The sequence below is a fragment of the Ambystoma mexicanum genome, chromosome 10 (genome assembly GCF_040938575.1).
Source record: "Ambystoma mexicanum isolate Mex_15411 chromosome 10, UKY_AmexF1_1, whole genome shotgun sequence".
NCBI classification, from domain to species: Eukaryota; Metazoa; Chordata; class Amphibia; order Caudata; family Ambystomatidae; genus Ambystoma; species Ambystoma mexicanum.
In genome coordinates this window covers 685,771,733-685,783,553 of record NC_090932.1, presented here as the reverse complement: position 1 = coordinate 685,783,553, position 11,821 = coordinate 685,771,733, and positions in this window count along the sequence as shown.

Sequence of the window (11,821 nt, the reverse complement as noted above, 5' to 3'; positions counted from 1 at the left end):
CGGGTGAGATGCAGTATCCCCCTTCTTTAAACAACTTTTCCTCATTTTACTGCATAGGATATTCCAAAACACTGCCCCCCGCCCCACTTTTCTTACACAAACACTTTCACACAACACAAAAGACAATGGACTAACACCAGTGCAGTTTACCTGACTTGTCCCAATACCAGGGCCAGGCAAAGTCAGGCAATTGACCAGAATCCCATCTTGGACTCCAACCCTGGTCTCCCCATCGCTGATACCTACTCCAGCGCTTCTGCCAGACAAACCCTCACCGACATCCTCTTTGTCGTTCCTTCACCTGATCTTTGGACCCCTCATATGGTCCATATGCTCTGTCCTCTATCCTCCTCTCCCATTAATGGTGGCACCTGCTGGGAAGTCTATATGGATTCCTTTGACTCCTCCAGAGTCTTCATAAATGTCTACCTAAATGGCACTGTCATGGTGCAAGGCCCTCAGGCCAATCTACGTCTCTTTGATAGGCGGCTCCCCCGCCTCATCAATTTCCTCTCTTCTCCTGCTGTCCTCCACCCACCTCCCTTGGCTACCCTGTCCTCTTCCACTTCCTCCCCTGTCCCATCTCATACTCCTCTACACCTCCGCAGGACGTACCTCAGACTTGTACCTCTTCCCAGGTCATTAAGGCCGGCAACCTTCTTCATTTTGCCCCTCTCAACACTCGCTATGCTGTCAAACACTCCTCTGACATCTGCCACCTCCTGGAAGAACTAGACCTCGATGTCCTGGATCTTACCGAGACTTGGTTCACGGCCAGCTCTGTCACGAGTTTTGACACTCTCCTCCCCGATGGCTACAAGATCCTCTACTCCCCGATGGCTACAAGATCCTCTCTGCCCCCAGATCCACCCGGCCCAGAGGGGGTGTAGCCCTGATCGTCCCAGAGTGGATTCCTACTTCTATCATCCCCACTCAGACCTACTCCACTTTCGAATGCCTTGTCTGTAGGCTCTCTCTCTCCCCTAGCCACTCGCTTACTATTGCTACTCTCTACCGGCCCCCTGGCCAAGTCACCTCTTTTCTCTCTGAGTGGGCAGACCTCTCCTCCGCCCTCCTGACCTCTACCTCTCAACTCGTCCTCCTTGGTGATCTCAACATCCATCTTGATTCTCCCTGTTCCTCATCTACACTCTTTCGCGACCTCTGTGATACACTCTCCCTCTCTATCCTTCCCTCTCGCCCTACTCACTCTGTTGGCCATACACTTGATGTCTTGATCTCCTCTGGCCTCTCCCTTTCTATCCCCTTCATCACTCCTCTCTCTTGGAGCAATCACTCCCACCTATCCTCTTTTCTTCCCATCTCCTCCCCTCAAGCTAAGCCTTCCCCAAGACTGCCACCCACCTTCTCGGATATCCAGCCCATGAAGCGTGTGTCAGTTGAAGCTTTTGCTGCCTCCTTCACACCCCCTCCTCCACTTCAGGCTGACTCTCACCCTGACTCAGCCCTGTCCCTGCTCTACTCCTCTATCACTGCTACCCTTGACGCCATTGTCCCTGTCATGAGGATCCGCTTGAAGCCCAAAGCCAAGTGCAATTCTTGGTTAGACTCGGACCTATCTACACTTAAACGTAAGTGTAGGGCGGCCGAGAGGAAATGGAGGGCCTCTTGCTCATCCTCTAACAAACTGGCCTGCCGCCTGCTCCAAAGGCAATATCGCCTCTCTGTGCGCACCAAGAGGCGAGTTCATATTCAATCCCGTGTGCCGAACTCTTTAAAATCTGCAAGGAGCTGGCCAACCCTTCTGCAGTATCCACCTCTCCTCTTGCCTCTCAGGCTCTTTGCAATGAATTTGTCTCACACTATCTCTAAAACCAACGACATCTTGTCCACACTCTCATCCCCTCCTCTGCTCTGCTTGTTGATCCTCCCTCAGCTTACCCTCCTCCCTCTTTCTCTGCCTTTCCTCTCATCTCCCCTGATGAGGTTGCTAGACAAGTCTGATCTACGAAAGCCTCATGAAAACAGGTCCATCCCTGTTCCTCTAAAACCATTAAGGACCACATTGACACCCTCACACCTGCCCTTGCAGATTTCTGCAACCTCTCCTTCGCCTCTGGTTCTTTCCCCTCCCCACTGAAACACTCCCTTGTGCATCATCCCCTCAAGAAACCCACAGCTGATCCCTCCAGTCCAGCTATCACCCTATTGCCATTACCCCCTTTTTGGGTAAGCTCCTGGAAAAGCTTGCTATCTCTCATCTTAACCTTCATTCTGACTCTGTCGGCTCTCTCCATGACCACCAATCCAGCTTCAGAGGTGCCAGAAGTACGGAAACTGCTCTCCTGAACATCTGTGAAGACCTGCTCTCCAATCTTGACTCTAACATTCCCTCTGTCCTTATCCTACTTGATCTCTCATCCGCCTTCGATACGGTCAACCACACCATCCTGCTCAATCGTCTCTGACAACTTAAGATGGAAGCCTTGGACAAGGCCTTCCCTTGGTTCACAGGACCAAAGTTTACGAACAGTTGAGACCTCTTTGTGCGTGCCACATAGAACTTTAGAACACGAGCAACGTCCAGCGAGAGCAAAGTCCTTTCAGCCAGCGACAAAGATTTCGGAACACAGGCAACACTAAAGGCTTCTTGAGGTGCAATTCTGACGGAACCTTTGGCATAAAGGAGAGGTGCGTCCGCAGCACCACCCTCGATTCGTGATAAGGCAGATATGGTTGTTTGCAAGAAAGGGCCTGGATCTCACCCATCCTACTGGCAGAGGTAGGTGCCACGAGGAAAGACGTTTTCCATGAGAGGAACTTGAGCGGGGCCTGATGCATAAATTCAAAGGGGGCCCCCATGAGGCTCGTCAGCACCATGTTGAGCCCCCATGCTGGGCCGTTTTCCATGAGAGGAACTTGAGCGGGGACTGATGCATAGGCTCGAAGAGGGCCAGCATGAGCCTCGTCAGCACCATGTTGAGCTCCCACGACGGGGCAGGAGCCTTCAGCGGCGGAAATGATCGAAACAGTCCTTTGAAGAACTCCTTGACGAGACGGTGGGACCAAAGAGAAGAGAGTCCTGGAGACCTGGTGTAGTGGGAGACAGCCATCAGATGCACCTTGACAGAGGCGTGCACCAGCACCACCTTGGCCAAAGACAAGTATGGAAGAATCTGTGGGGCCGTGACCCTCACTGAGAGGGCTGATCATCTGAGCCCGGCACCACGTAGCAAATCGCTTCCACTTGTGCCTGTAGCACTTAACAGTCGATGGCGCTTTGGCCTTGCCAAGGATCTCCCTGCAGTCCGCCGGCAACCCGTACCCTGCTAACTCTAGCGTTGCAGGAGCCAAGCCCTCAGGTTCAGCGATCCTGGGTCGTGATGCAGGATTGCGTCTCCTTCTCTGGTAAGCAGATCCGCAACCACTGGCAGCCTGACCGGAGGTTACAATGATGGGCTGAGAAGGTCCGGGTACATGGCCATGTTGGGGTGATGAGGATCATCCTGCATTGAGTTGACTGATGACTCACAGCAGGAGATTAAATGAAGGACTGCATATAGTAACAGCCTTCCCACGGGAAGGAGAACACATTCCCATGCTCCTCGGCTGGTGGAACCTGCTGGCTTATTTCTGGCATTTGGAGTTCATCGCTGTCGCAAACAGATCGATCTGGGGTCTGCCCCACTTGAGGAAGATGTGGTCCACCTGGTCCTGTCGAAGTTCCCACTTGTGGCAGGAGCGCTGCTCCCTAAAGAGGGAGTCAGCGATGATGTTCTCGACTACTGCCAGGTGAAAGGGCATGAGGAACATCTCTTGGGCGACGGCCGAGTGCCACAAGTTCTGCGCCTCTTTGGAGAGCGCTGGGGATCGGGTGCCCCCCTGCTTCCTGATGTAGATCATCATGGTGGTGTTGTCTGTGAATATCCCCACTTTGCCCTTTAGGGACAGAAGGAACGACTTGAGGGTCCAAAACACTGCTTGCAGCTCCAGGATATTGATGTGGAGATCCCTATCCTCTGGAAGCCACAGGCGTCTGGCGTATTGACGTCCGGTGTGGGCTCCTCAGCCCTCCAGGGAAGCGTCCCTGGTGACCGTTTTCTGGTATGGGGGCTCTGAAATCCAGTGCCCCCGGCGATGGAGCACACGCCCCACCACATTTTCGCTCAACAGAACTCCTTGCTGAGAGCAATCTCCTTTGCAAAGCTTCCGGACAATTGGATCTACCGAAGGTCCAGGAATTCCTGAAGGGGTCGCATCCGCAATCTGCAGAGCCGGATCAGCTAGATGCACAACAACATCATGCCGAGCAGCGACTTGATGGTCCGCACTGTGGCGGTCTTCAATGGGCAAAGACGTTGCAACTTGCCCAGCAGGGCCGCTATCCTCTCTTCCGAGAGAGCTGCTAGGCAGGAGACAGTGTTGAACCTGGCCTTCAGGAACAGCGCATTCTGCAATGGTATCAAGCAGGACTTTGGATAGTTGACGGAGAACCCAGATCCGTCAGCAGCCAGACGGTCACCTCTGTGTGGTCTACGGCCGTCTCCCTTAACTTTGCCCGAATGAGCCAGTCATCGAGGTACAGGTACACTTGTATTCCTTGGAGAAGTAGATGGGCTGCCACTGGTGCCAGGCACTTCGTCAACACCCTGGGCGGCGACTTCAGTCCGAAGGGGAGGGCCTTGAATTGATAGTGTCTTCCCTGTACCACGAAGCGCAGGAACTTCCAATGCTTCTCGTGAATGGGGACGTGGAAAGTATGCGTCCTGCAGAAATCACCTTCCTCTAGTTGGCTGTGTACGTGCTGCAACGTGACCATCCTGAATTTTTGGGACTTGAGGTATTTGTTAAGACTCTAGCCCCCGATCATCTTCCCTACCAAGAAGTATCGGGAGTAGACTCGGAGCCCCGTAGTCACTTTGGAACCAGCTCCTTTTCTTATCATGGATCATACTTCCTGCAGGAGCTGAGGGTTGTACAGCTCCTGCTGGACTACCGCTGACACTTTTGCTGGAACTCTAGAGTGTGTTCATGGGCAAGAGCGTCCAGCACCCATCAGTCGGTGGAGATCTTCGACTCGCTGACGTAGCCCGACAGCCAGCCAGCCTCGCACTGGTGTGCATCGTGGGGGCCCGGCATCCTGGCTGGTTCAGTCCTGCTTCGGGGCCTGGGCGACAACGTTGGCTACCTCCACCAAAAGCTTTGGAACAGCCTCTGTAGGCCTCCTGGTTCATGGACCGGGAGGGTTGACAGTATGAATAGGACCCTCTGCCGAAACTGATCTGCCGGACTTCCTGGCAGAGGCACGAAAGGAAGAGCAGTGTTGCTGAAGAGTGCCCAGGGCACGGGCCATCTCTGTGTCCGTCTTAATGGCTTGAAACGACTCATCGATGGCCTTCCCAAAGAGGTTGTCCCTGTCTAAGGGCAAGTCCAGCATCCTCGTCTGGAACTCCTGGCGGAAATTGGAGGCTTTCAACCAGCCACGACGACAGAGGAAGACACCGTTCCCCATCAGTCGTAATCCTGTGTCCACGATGGCCAGGGCCACTGTGATGGCATTGTCCGATTCCACCTCCCGCTTCGGGAAAATGGAGATTGCCTCAACCCGCTTGTCGTTGGGCAGGAACTCCAGAATCAGGGCCATCTTACACCACAGTTCCCAGTCATACCTCGCCAGGATTTAATTTGCGTTGGCCACCTTGACTGTTGATGCTGCAGAGATCACCACCTTTCTTCCCATGGCATTTAACTTCTTCCCCTCGCTATCTGGAGGGATGGAGGATGAAGATGAATGGTTAGATGACTTCTTCCCTGCTGCTGCCAAAACCAGAGTCTGGTGAAGGCTGCGATTGTAGGCACCTGGGTGCAGACTACGGCACCCAGTACTTTTTTTCCAGCCTATCCCTCCTGGCCGGGGCCGGATTCTTCATCAAAGCTAGGCCCTCCTCCCAAACGTCATCCAGGAGAGGCACATCCATGATGGCTTTCCTCTTGGCCTTGCGCCGTTGGTAGTGGAAACCTTCCTTCTTGGTCTCTTCTGTCGTCAGTTAGAAAAGTTTGGATGCTCTGGCGATCATGGCATGGAACGACCCCACCTTGTCCGGGGGAAGAGCCCTTGGCTCCGGCGAACCGCCTGCCGTGACGATGTTGTCATCGTCCGTAGTTGCTATGGCCGTGTCCGTTCCAGTGTCCTTCGGGGGGGAAGGCATGCAGCGCTTGTGTGGATGCTGCGGCGTAGGGTGCCACTTCCTCTACTTTGCCAGACGTTGATCAAGGGCCACCAGGGCCAGAGCTGGGGCTGGCGTCATCGGCATCCTTTTCTGAATTTCCAACACCAGGGTGTGCAGAGTAAAAAGGATGTCCAGCGAAACAGCTCTCGGAGAGGTAGGCCTACTGGGCCCCGCACTGTCATCAGCGTTTCTGCTGTTGGCGCTTCTGCCGTCATCAACCCCCACGTCCTCCTGGATCGTGCGTATGGACACGTGGTCCTCCTTGTCTGAGGAAGAAATATCCATGCCCTGAAGAACGGTCTGTCCTGAGGCCTCTCCCCCGCCCCTTTTTTGCATCCTGAGCAGTCAGGTTTAGGCTTAGGGATGGCCTCCTCTTTTCCAGTGTCCTCTCCACCGGCCTGGCCCAGGCCTCCAGTCTCTGGGGTAGGGCTACTCTGGGCACCGCCGGGGCTACCTTGACTGGGTCAGCCCCTTTGGCCTTCGAGAGAGCGGCCGCCACCAGCCCGATCGTTGATGACGATTTCACCTGTACCTCCTGGGCCTTCTGGGCTAGGTCGGTCACCTTTTCTTGCGCCTTCATCTTCTCAGATTTTTCATGCAGCTTACGAGGAGGAGCTTGTGCGATGGCTGGAGATGGAGGTAGATGGTGAAGATGAACGCGCCCTGCCCATACCGGCAACCCAGGCGAAAAGGGACTTGCGGTGCTTGGCCTTGTCTTGGGCCCCCATGGATGCAGCGCCCTTAAAGGACTTGGAAGCTCGCTCTTTGGACCGGCCGGTCCTGGGTGAGGCATGCCTCTGCTTGCTGCACGGGGTAGAGGCCTTGGCGCTGAGCCACGCCGCCAGTCTACTGTGACAATACTTCATGGTTCGCTTGGAGAACCGGATGCAGTTTTCACAATCCGCTTCCCTGTTGTCCGGATGGAAACAGTAGAGGCACCGAAGGTGTTTGTCCTCTACAAACACGTTCCACAGTCGGAGCAGAGCTTGAAAGGGAGCTTCCCTCTTTCATCTCTTCCGACATGGTCTAGAGTGCGGAGCAGGCCCGATGGCCTTCTGGAAGCTTCAATGAAACCGACGATTCTTGCCCTTGAGGGGCATTGAAATTCACTGACAAATGGATCCGCGGTCCTCGGCCGATGGAGAGAAAGAGCACAAGGGCTCTGTTTAACAAAAATAGGACTTTTTAATCAAAAAAACGCTAAAAACATTGAACAGCTCACGGGGCAAAACACAAGGTCTCCCCAAAACTTGAACATGTGGTAAAAATCTGAAAATGGCTGCCAGAGGAGGGGCTTAGGCATCACTGGCTGGGGGCAGTATGGCCCAGAGTACAGTGACTGGTTTAGAGGAGAAATACAGTTTGTAAGTGAAAGTGAAACTGTTTTTTCTGTTACCGAGGATTCCTGGCCTGATGACGGGGAATATTCATGACCATGTCAATCCATGCCAGACCCCATGCTAGAGAATGGGTGCTACCAAATCCATGACCTCATGATACAATATGATTTGGTGGTATGACATACCAAGCATCATTAAAAGTAACCAACAATATCAGGCATTATATGGGCAATTTTAGACTAAACTTTCCGGTTGCACCCACTGACTGAAGTGTGCAGCCCCAGTTAAGGCAAGGATCTGTCCTCAAAACATATGAGCCACCATGTCCAACTTTTGAAGCAAGACAAAAAGACTACTACTGTAGTGGAGTCATATAGACCATCATGACCGACAAAGCACGATGAGAACAGAGAGCCAGATGAATTGCCAGACGGGAGCCGTGGGGCATGTTAATCCTGTACTCCATGTCGCCAGAGAGGTCGTCCCCCTGGGCAAAGCAGGAGGCCAGCACAGAGACTTTCAAATGCGTATGCCATTTCACGTGACCACTCTGCTACTCAATATCCTTTCAGACGTTCTTTCTCATTGTTCATCATTTAGCGGTATCCTGATGGCTTTCGGGAACAAGTGCTCTCTCACTCGCTATTATATTGCTACAAAGTATATAATCTTCTCTTCAAGAATGCTGTGTTTCTTTCACTTCAGAAACTCACCGGTCAGGGTTTTCGCCGCTCCTTCATTCAGCGGCTTTGCTGCCTTAGGGTCAGGGTCTCTCCACCTGCCCCTCAGACTCTGAAGGAAAAGAAGCATAACTGCGGCAGGGGAGCTGTGCATGAGTGAAGTGTGAGCAGAATAGAAATCCTTTTGAAAACTCCAAAGCAGTAGGGGAGCTACATAAAACCTAAATAAGAGCAAAACTATACAGATATATTGTGAGTGAACCAAGAGTGTTAAAAAGCATTGGGGTGGGCCTGAGGCAGGAGGTTGATCCAGAAGGGCTGAAGAGACTCCACCCGAAAGACTAAAATAGAGACTTTAGAAAAACTAGGCACCTGGTAGCGCAAACTGCAATGGGTGGACCGTGCAGTCTGCAAACTGTGCCACAACCATAGGGGTCCCTAAGTGGAAGAAGGAATCATTTGAAATACAAAAGTTGAAAGTCAGAGGGACTTGGTTTTGTATGGGAAAGGGAGTCCCACAAGCAACACATGAGGAGTGATATTGTCTGATGGAACTGTTGTGAACTTTTTTGTGCTTGGAAATGAACCTTGAACATTGGGACATTGAAGGATACCCAGGAGGGTCTAAGCCCGAGGTAAAGGGGCGCTTGAGAGACCCTGTGAATAAGTGAATCCAGATAAGGAAAGGTACTGTGAGTTTTGCCAAGTGAATTCCGAGAACTTATGGAACTTTCTTACCCTGAGTGTCTTGAACTTGGAGAAGGGAGCTGTATTGACTTTGTCTTGAACACTAAGTTGGCCAGATCCTACACACTCCATTACTTTGTAGAAGTAAGGGCAAGCATAGGTTTTGACACATACAGTAGTTTACTTTTGACTGACAGGCGCTTTTAATTGAGGAACATTCCCACCTTAGTGTTGGGGCAAAATAGGTATTTTTCCCATCCTGACCATCAATAATAAAGGTTTTCCAAATCTATCTTATTTGTCTGTGTCATCTCTTGAGATGCCTGTCTCACAATTTTCATACAACTTCTTCCCAAGGTCATGATGAAACTGCAAACCTCTTGTCTAAGGAAGAGAAAGCCCAATAGGTGGGCTCTTTGCTCCCACTCACAATCCCCAAGACAACAAATTACTAATGAGACGTCTGAGAGGAAAAGCATGGGCTCACCAGTAAAGGCCTTATGGTTGTTGGTCAATCTTCCTGCTGACAACTATTGATGAACGATTTTCAGGTGCCACAGTGACATCTGCCTGCAGAGTGACTGGCATTCTCTCTGCACGCGGTGAAAGAAATGGCTGCCAAAAACTCTATGCGAGGGTGAAAAGAAGAGTCCTCCCTTAACCCCATGAAGACCTTCATGTCATGAAGGATGCAGTGCAAAAAACAGCTTGGACGTGCCTCACACAGCTATGAGTGGCAGAATGAAAAGACCCCGTGTGAGGGGTCACTAGATGCACGATAGGCGGATCCTTTGGACATGGATCAGGGCCACATTAGATACAGGAATGCTGGGCTCACCTTTTTCTAATTCCATTATTACAGTGCACATAATGTTCTGTTATGCTGCCCTTAAGTATGTTGGTAAGAGGACTGGAATGTACCAGTATGCCCGTCAATCCGTTTCCAGTTGTGCTTATGGGTTTGCTTGCTTGTCGAGGTACATATTTTAGAATGCTAAATAATGCATTTGAACAAATCTCAAATTACACTGAGACACTGTTAAATTAATATGTAACGTATTAATTAACTAATATTTCCAATGTCTTGCCAAGAAATGGGATAATTAACAAAAATTGGCCCAAAAAACAACACATTAATCTAAAAGGGGGTGGAAAGAGGATAATAATGAACAAACACAACACCCAATTCTTATTTTGATTTCATTGGCTGAAGACAATGGTCAACCTTTATGATAACAGATGGATATTGAATTATAAAGGAAATGATGGAAAACCTAAAAAAAAAAGCCACATGTTTAGAAAAAAAGAGGTTTGCCCAGCTCCGCTGAGAGCAACACGCGCTGAGATGTATGTGTGAAGAGACCTATGCAGATAAATGAAAAAAAGACAAAGCACAATCTGCATTTGCATTCCTTTATTCCATCATTTTAGCATACAGGTTCGCTTACCGCCACGTACAGGTTGATTGATATAAGACCGTCCGCCACTGTTCCGATGGGCGCGTTCCAATTTAATGCAGATACAAACTTCTAAGACTAACTAGAGAGGGTACATCTCAGATATACAATGGCAGCATGTTCAGAAAATGTAGGCGTAGTCCTGTGTACAGAAATACGTATATATATATAAAACTTCCATAAAAAATAAGCTGGGTATTTATTTACAAAGTCCGACACTCTACAAAATAAATCATTCATATCATCTGTGAAACTGCAGAGTAGAAACACTTGGTATAGATCCAGGTCACTCTTTAGATCTTAAATATTCCCAATGCATAACTACATTCTTCTTCTTTTATGCAGGCAGCAAAAACACTGGCCGTGGACTTCTGGCTTACCTTTTTATTTGATCAAGGAGATGGCTTCCTTTTATCCCCACTCCCCACCATGCACCACCATCTCTACCTCTTCCGCCCAGTATTGGGGTGGGGGTAGGGACATGAATGCTGGACTGCATCTTTATCACTTGCATAAAAAAATAGCATAAAGCAACAGAGCGTAACTATGTTATTAAGGCGGGTTCCGCGCATGGGGTGGAACCAGCAGATACGCCTCCATTTTACTATGGCTTCTTTGCCAGATCTGTGGCAGGACTGCGCCAAAGCGGAACAGCCAATCTGGTTCTAAAATCACGAGCAGGTGATGTGGAGTAAAGCTAAGTGGAGTGAGGAGGCAAGCACTTGAGATGATGAAACACCAGATAGCATTCTTTGCATATGCACAGGAACTTGCATAGGATAAATCTGCTTCTTTTTGTAACTGCTGCTCTGGCGAAGTCCAAAAGGCATTTGCTTTAATGTTCTGCAGTGTAGTCAAACAAAAACACACTCCTGGGATGGAAAGATTCACCTATGTGAGTACAATGTGGACAACGGTGTTCATTGGTATGCACAAATGGCAGAAGTGAGTAGACATCATGGTTTGTGAATCCGGCCCCTTGGATCCAGCTTTGAAAAAAAATACAGACTCGCAGCTTGAAACTTGTGGTCCACGCATTGGCAAAGCAGACTAGCCAACCTTACAGGGATCTGATACACACATGTAACATGCACATTGCAAGGTGGAAAGAAAACAAAGAGACAAACAAAATGGCGATTTGTGACTTCTGAACAGCAGGCAGAGCGTTTGATCTCCAGAGCTAAAAACAACAAGGATTTCGACGTCGCCACCGATCGTGTTCTGATTCAAGCTTAACGTCTTTTTAAAGAACCCTGCCATTTTCTTTACACTAGCGAAATCATGGTTCGCTCTCAGTACTTTAGATAATACCCTGATCGTGGTAGATGACGAAAGGCACTGCTTTCAAAAATAACACAGAATATTGACACTGAGAAGGGTACCGTTTAGCAATCACACATCAGAATGCAAGCAGCTCTCACCAATAAAGGCACTCTTTAATCAGATGCACGGCCCACCATGTATTC